The sequence below is a fragment of the Lactuca virosa genome, chromosome 9 (assembly GCF_052849685.1).
Source record: "Lactuca virosa cultivar CGN04683 chromosome 9, Lactuca_virosa_CGN04683_v6, whole genome shotgun sequence".
Taxonomy (NCBI): Eukaryota; Viridiplantae; Streptophyta; class Magnoliopsida; order Asterales; family Asteraceae; genus Lactuca; species Lactuca virosa.
Genome location: NC_136434.1, coordinates 22,413,696 through 22,421,379, shown reverse-complemented (window position 1 = coordinate 22,421,379; position 7,684 = coordinate 22,413,696).

Sequence of the window (7,684 nt, the reverse complement as noted above, 5' to 3'; positions counted from 1 at the left end):
CCAACAAAATCCTGCACTTTCTTTGGAACAACCCTAGAAACAGGCAGTGACATCAAATCAAGTGGTCCCCGTGGCTGAACAGAATAGACCACCTGGAATGGACTATATCCAGTACTTCGGTTGATAGCATGATTATGAGCAAACTCAGCTTGACAAAGCTTCTGATCCCAGGTCTTCGCATGATCACCCACTAAACACCGCAAAATATTACCAAGGGATCGATTGACAACCTCTGTTTGGCCATCCGTTTGAGGATGATATGCACTACTAAAATTGAGCTGAGTGTTCACCATTTTCCATAGGCTGCGCCAAAAATGACTCAAAAACCTAGTGTCTCGATCTGAAACAATAGAAGACGGCAATCCATGCAAACGGTAGACGTCTCGAAAGAATAACTGGGCCACATTAACTGCATCCGTCGTCTTTTTGCAAGGAATAAAGTGCACCATCTTAGAAAAACGATCAACAACCACAAATATTGAATCATTTCCCCGTTGAGTACGTGGTAAACCCAACACAAAATCCATGCTGATGTCTACCCAAGGTTGTGATGGAACAGGCAAAGGCATATAGAGTCCTGCATTGGTAGATGTGCCCTTTGACATCTGACAGATTCGACACCGTTTAACATATCTATCCACCTCCTTGCGCATTGTAGGCCAAAAATAAGATGATTGTACCAACTGTAAAGTGCGATCTCGGCCGACATGCCCTTCACCATGCAGCTCCCTAATGATTTGAAGGCGGAGACTAGAATCAGGGATGCACAATTGATTGCCTTTGAAAAGAAAACCTTCATGCAGTAGAAAATCAGACATCTGTCCAGATTGTATACCCTGCAGAACAACAGAAAAATAAGGATCAACCGTTAGCTGCTCCATGAGGACATCCATCCCCGGCACACCAACCCTCATGGAAACTAGCAAATTACTCCTCCGACTCAATGCATCAGCCACCCGATTTGACATCCCAGACTTGTGTTTCACCACGAAAGTGAATTTTTCCAAGAACGACATCCACCTCCCATGTTTGTGTGACACCTTATCTTGACTGCGAATATGTCTTAATGAATCATGATCTGTGAACAAAACAAATTCCTTATGAAATAAATAATGGCGCCAATGCTTTACAGCTTGGACCACTGCATAGAACTCAACATCATAAGTGCTATAATGCAGCTTTGGCCCCGTCAACTTCTCATTAAAATAGGCAACCGGTCGTCCTCCTTGACTTAGAACTGCTCCAATCCCAACCTTGGAAGCATCCGTGTGTAATTCAAACACTTGAGAAAAGTCTGGCAATACAAGGATCGGTGATGTAGTAAGCTTCTCTTTTACTAATTGGAAAGCTGATTCTGCTGCTTCGGTCCAAGTAAAGGCCTTCCCTTTCATACAATCAGTCACCGGTGCCATAATAGAATTAAAATTTGGAATAAACCTCCTATAGAATGAAGCAAGGCCATGAAAGCTTCGAACTTCAGTGATGGTAGTTGGACTTGGCCATTGTCTGACAGCTGCTACTTTAGACTCGTCCACCTGTATTCCTTCCCCAGAAACAACGTACCCCAAGAACAAGACTTTAGGAACCATAAACACACATTTCTTCATAGATGCATACAAACTATCCCGTCGAAGTACGGTCAAAACCTGCCTCACATGGTTGACATGCTCACCAAAAGTAGCACTGTAAATAAGTATGTCATCAAAATAAACGACTACAAATTTACCAATAAAGGGCCTGAACAACTGGTTCATCACAGGCATAAATGTACTAGGAGCGTTTGATAAACCGAAAGGCATCACCAACCACTCATACAATCCTTCACGAGTCTTGAAGGCAGTCTTCCACTCATCCCCAGGCCTAAGTCGTATCTGATAGTACCCGCTCTTCAAGTCCAGTTTCGTAAAGATAGAGGCACCGCTAATCTGGTCAAGTAGGTCATCAAGTCGAGGAATTGGAAATCTGTACCTCACCGTGATCTTATTGATGGCGCGACTATCAACACACATACGCCAAGTACCATCCTTTTTAGGAGTCAACAAAGCAGGAACAACACACGGGCTCATGCTCTCCCGAACATGACCTTTTGAAATCAAGTCCTCCACCTGTCGTCGCAACTCCTCATGCTCTCCGGGACTCATTCTGTAATGTGGCCTATTAGGCAACTGAGCTCCTGGTTGTAAATCAATATGATGCTGGATGTCACGTAAAGGTGGCAAACCATCAGGTAATTCATTAGGGAAAACATCAGCGAATTCCTTGAGCAGAGGAACCATAGCCTCAGGAATTTCAACCTCCTTAGCGACTTCCTTCCCGAGAAATACAAAAATTTCACCTTCCGCCTCCAACTCGTCTTCAAACTGATTAAGGGTCAGTAGAGTACCCGAAGGTCTCGGAACTGGCTCCTTTGGCTTACTGGGAACCAATGTTATCTTCACACCACCAAACAAGAAACTGTAAGTATTAGTCCGCCCGTTATGATCTATGTTACGATCATACTCCCAAGGTCTGCCCAACAACAAATGACAAGCATCCATAACAACCACATCACACCACACATCATCTTTATACGTGGTACCAACAGAAAATTGAACAAGGGCTCGTTTAGATACAGTGACCTCGCCACCCTTCTTAAGCCACTGTAGCTTGTAAGGCTTAGGGTGATTTTCTGTTTTCAAAGCCAACTTTTGAACTGCTTCTTCAGATATAAGGTTATCACAACTTCCTGAATCAATAACAAAAGTATAAACCTTTCCCAAAATAGTACATGTCGACTGAAAGATGTTGTGTTTGAGCCAATCATCACCAATAACTTTTGGTGTAAAACAAGACCGCCTTACCACCAAATTTACCCCCACATCTCCAGTTACAACTTCCTCTTCGCATTGATGCTCTTCGTCATACACAGGGGGATCTTCGTAATTTTCACCGGCATCATCATTTTGCCAATCATCTTTCTCAGCAAACAAATGACGTTTTCCGACCTTCTTGCACTCTGATTGTCGGTGACCTGTCTCCCCACAACTAAAACACTTCAAGCTGCTACTAACAGTTGTCCTAGGATTTGGTCCAACACTGTTAGATGTCGGTCTTTGTTGATTAGGCACAACACAGGGTACCATACCACCCGTCCCGGAACTTCCTCCAATATTAGCAGTTGAAGACGAACCGCCCACCCGACGACTTTGTTTCTCAAAAGCCAACGCCCGTTGGTGCGCTTCAGAAATAGATACCGGGTCAAACATATTTACAAAGTCCATGATTTGGACCCGTAGACCCCCAATATATCGAGCAACGAGTTGTTCCTCTGTCTCCTGGATATCGTTTCGGGCAATCAATTGGTAGAACTCAGTTGTGTAATCGTCAACTGATTTGGTACCCTGCTTCAGATTTTACAACCGTTGGTACATCAACCTTTGAAAGTTATGGGGTAGGAAGTTGGATCGTAAACACTTCTTCATCTTCCTCCAAGTCACGACCTTTGACTTTCTGAGCCTGTCTCGTGTCAGTTTCAGTTGTTGCCACCATGCAGATGCCCTAACACGTAGCCTGGTAGCAATCAATGACACTCTTTTGTTTTCAGGGACTTCTTTGAACTCAAAAACTTCCTCAACAGTAGCCAACCAGTCGATGAACCCCTCCGGATTCAAACTGACCCCATCGAATTCTGGGATATCAATTCTCATTCCGGCCTCCCAACGCCTATTGTCACCTCTATGATCACGCCTTGGCCGCCTTTCTAGATCGTCTTCAGAATATGAACTGTCACTGCCGCCGAACGGGTTCCCAAATTCACCATCTTCCACTTGAGAATGTGTTCGAGACCTTTGCCCTCCTCGATTCATCAGTTCGACCATCCTATCAGTCAGTTGGTCAACCATTTGATCCATCCTCTCCTCCATTCGTGCCATAATACGTTCTTCTAGTTCTTGCTCATGAACATTAGCGGGCGTCCTGTTTCTCCTCGGAGGCATTTTGAACCAGGAATTCGGCTCTGATACCAACTGATGCAGCGCAAAAAAACAACACAAAGATAACCAAGAATGAACCTGTTGATTCTAAAAGAATAGCCAGGACAATCTCTTCAAAACCACGTTGATTCTACGAATACCGTGGGATTGGCTTCAAAATCTGGGTTAACACACAGAATTTGGGAGAAAATCGAAAGTTCATAAAATTGATGATCGACCATCCAAATTACATCAAAAATAGTTAAATAAGAAGCAGAAATTAAAATGAAACCCTAAAAGTCCATGGGCCAAATACAAACCCAAAAATTAAGGAAAAATAACAAAATTGTTCATAACTCCATTTAGAAAGCGATTTCTGGACTAAAAAATGGGTAAGTCCCCTTCGGGTACTTATCTAGACGTGCTCCTTGCTCCAAGCTTCGATTTGACTGGTCGTAGGCACGAAACGGAGATTCGTAGCCAAAGTTATGGCCATTTCCGTGAAGCCCCTTTAGTCACACGATCGTGGGCCTCTAGGAACGCAAGGGCCCGATCCTCCACACTAGGGACCGCATCAGTTTGATACCATATTTGATTCATTTATTCTTGTGTTTCACTTTGCATGTTTTGACTTCCAGAATAACTAAGTCGCTCTTCCTGAATGATTAAGTTATTCAAACCATCCACAGTCGGTCATATGTTGGAAGTAGATATGAATCAAGACTGTCATGGGTTGGTTTGTAGAGGTCCAAGTTGGTGGACAAAGTGGTGCTACAACACTCATGAGTGCTCATAAGTTCTGAGTATTGGATTCAACCCGCGCTCATTTGAATCACTTCATGGATTTTATCACGAGTGATCATGAGACGATAATATCTTATATTCTTCAAACCTAGAGATATGAGTTGTTACTATGAGTTGGTTATACATTGATTGCACGAAAACGCATTGGTAACTTGATGTTATAAAACGTGCCTTTGTGTATGATTCAACAAGTAGTAGAACAAGCCATATGAGTCGAAGTTTATCCATTCCTTTTACCTTCGGGATAAAAGCGATATCTGTGGGCCCCTCGATGATTTAAAGATGATACATGTGAGTGCTTGGCCAAGCCAGGACTGATTTGATTTGTTCAATCAGTCAGTCATCATGAATCGGAAATCGGGAAACAACAAATGGACAGAGAGAATGATTGATAATCCATGTCTCAGTCCATATGATATCTAGAATGGAGGAATATATGATCCCTTATCTAATGGACAAGTCATTGACAAAGGTCAGAGTTCATCGACAAGGTCAGAGTTCGATAGAAGCTTTTGAGAGCTACGATTGCTGATCGGTTCCTGAAGTCATACGCAATAATAGTTTTAGACTTATCCAAGTGGGAGACTGTTGGATTAATGTCTAAGTCCATAACTATAATTGGTAAGACTTGACCCGACCTGGCATGGTCCATTTGGGTTGCATGGCATCATGCATTTGGATAGACTATAATGAGAGAAATAACACTTAAGGTTGGTTAATATATTATAAGTTCTAATATATTAATAAGGTTATTTAATTAGTATTGATCAAGAATTAATTTGGAATTAATTAAGTGATCAAAAGGAGACTAATTAAATATATGGGTTGATTGTGTAAATCATTCATTCTTATATATGTGGGCTTGTGATCCAAGATTCCTTATGTTGGACTAAGTCCATGGGGTGACCCATGGATACTCCATGGAGGTTAAAATCCATGGAGCATAAGGAATGGGTAAAGTTATGAGTTACATGGTGTAACCCTAATAGCCACCATATAAAAGAATCCCATGGCTCAAGAAATCGTGCACTAATGTGTGAGTGTGAGGGCTAGACGATTTCAAGGAGTGTTCAAGTTTCTCTCAAGTTATTCCAAGTGTATTTGGTGTTGTGTGAACCATTTGAGGTGTCACACTTGGGGCACTAGGCACTCAAGCTTCATGAAGACATTCTACATCAAAGAGGTATGTATTCTATCTTGTTATATTTATTATTTTGTATGCTAGATTAGGATAATACCTTGGATGTTCATAATTGTATGTATAATAGAGAAAACATAGATCCAAGCTATTTAGGGTTGCATGTACACTTAGGAGTGTTAGAATGCTCATAACCCAACAATTTGGTGGTGTTATTTGAAGACTTTATGTTCTCTTGTCAAATTTTCCCTAAAATTCTTCAAAGTTCATCGTCTTCAAACAACTTTTGCAAACCCTAACCATGGTGGCTCTTACTGTAAATGTTGATCCGTCCAGCACTACAAATGAAGAAGAGACTTATCAACTGTTGCTAAAGATTCAGATTTCGAATCTTCGTCTTCTACCCACTGTTGATCAACATCCCGAGCAGTTGCAGATGTTGATTTTGGCTCTCAATAACTCTGTTCTTTCAACAGTATTATCATCTTTGTTTTCTGTTTCGATGACCTGATTATCACTTGCTGGATCAACAACGATTTTCAATAAAACAACGATGGTAGTTACTTTTCAACTAACGAACAACAAATTGCAAAATCTCACTAAGCGACAGTTTGCTCAAATTATGAAGTTACCATACTCAGGTCCATTTTATGAAATTACGAATGAACAAGTTACTTTTATGTTTAATGAGATGGGTCATCAACCTCCTCTTACTGGGATAAGTACCTTTCGCAAGTCTAGTCTTCCCTGTGTATGGAATTTTCTCTTTGGTATTATACTATGATGCTTGGCTGGCCGTAGTTCAGGGTTAGATAGGGAGAAATTGGAGGTTTATGATATGATTGATAGTATTTATTACGACATGAATGTTGATTATGTTACTCAACTTTGGGAAGAGTTTGGTAAAGCAATCACTCGCACAAATGTAGCAAATGGTGTTTCATGTGCAAGATATTGGAGTTTATGTAACATCCCATTATTTTTCTATCTTGTAAAGACAATCAATTCAATCAAAAGTCAGACTTGCTTCTGTTAACTTTTAGATTTGTTAAGGGTCTATTTGAGAGTTCTAATCCTAGTACACTCAAGGATTGTGTGTTAGGAAGTATTAAATTGAGATCATTGAGTTGCAATTGAGCCGGAAACACCTTCACAAGGAGTTCACGGCCGCAAACTGGCCGTGAACCCATGTTGGCCGTGAACCCCTCTTCCTTTACATGGTGTTCCTTCATTATTTCTTCATTCCTCACATCTTCAAGTCAAGAACTCTCAAAACTCTCTCAAGTATCATCAAGAACACTCTCCTTTCTCTTCAAAATCGTAAGTGATTCTTCCATATTTACTTGATGTCCTTCTTATTCACTAGAAGCTCTTTGATTTCATCCATGAATTCAACACTTTTGGTTTAGATCTTCAAATCATCATCTTTTACACCAAGAACACACACTTTTTCTTGGGCCGTAAACTCCCTAAAGGCTTCCAAAACGTGAGTATCTCTTCTATCATCTTGTTACCCATTAGAAAAACTTGATTTCAAACCATGAAACAAACACCCAAATGCATGATCTTCAAGAGTTCACGGCCATGAACCCTTCATCCATGGCCGTAAACCCTTCATGAGATCTTGATGTGGCCGTAAACCCTTCATGAGATCAAGTCTTGGTCGTAAACCCTTCATGGGATCAAGCCTTGGGCCATAAACACTTCATGTGTGTGGCCGTAAACTCTTCTATGGCCGTAAACAGTTATAGTGTGGCCGTGAACACCCTTCCATCAATCACATGTGATTGTA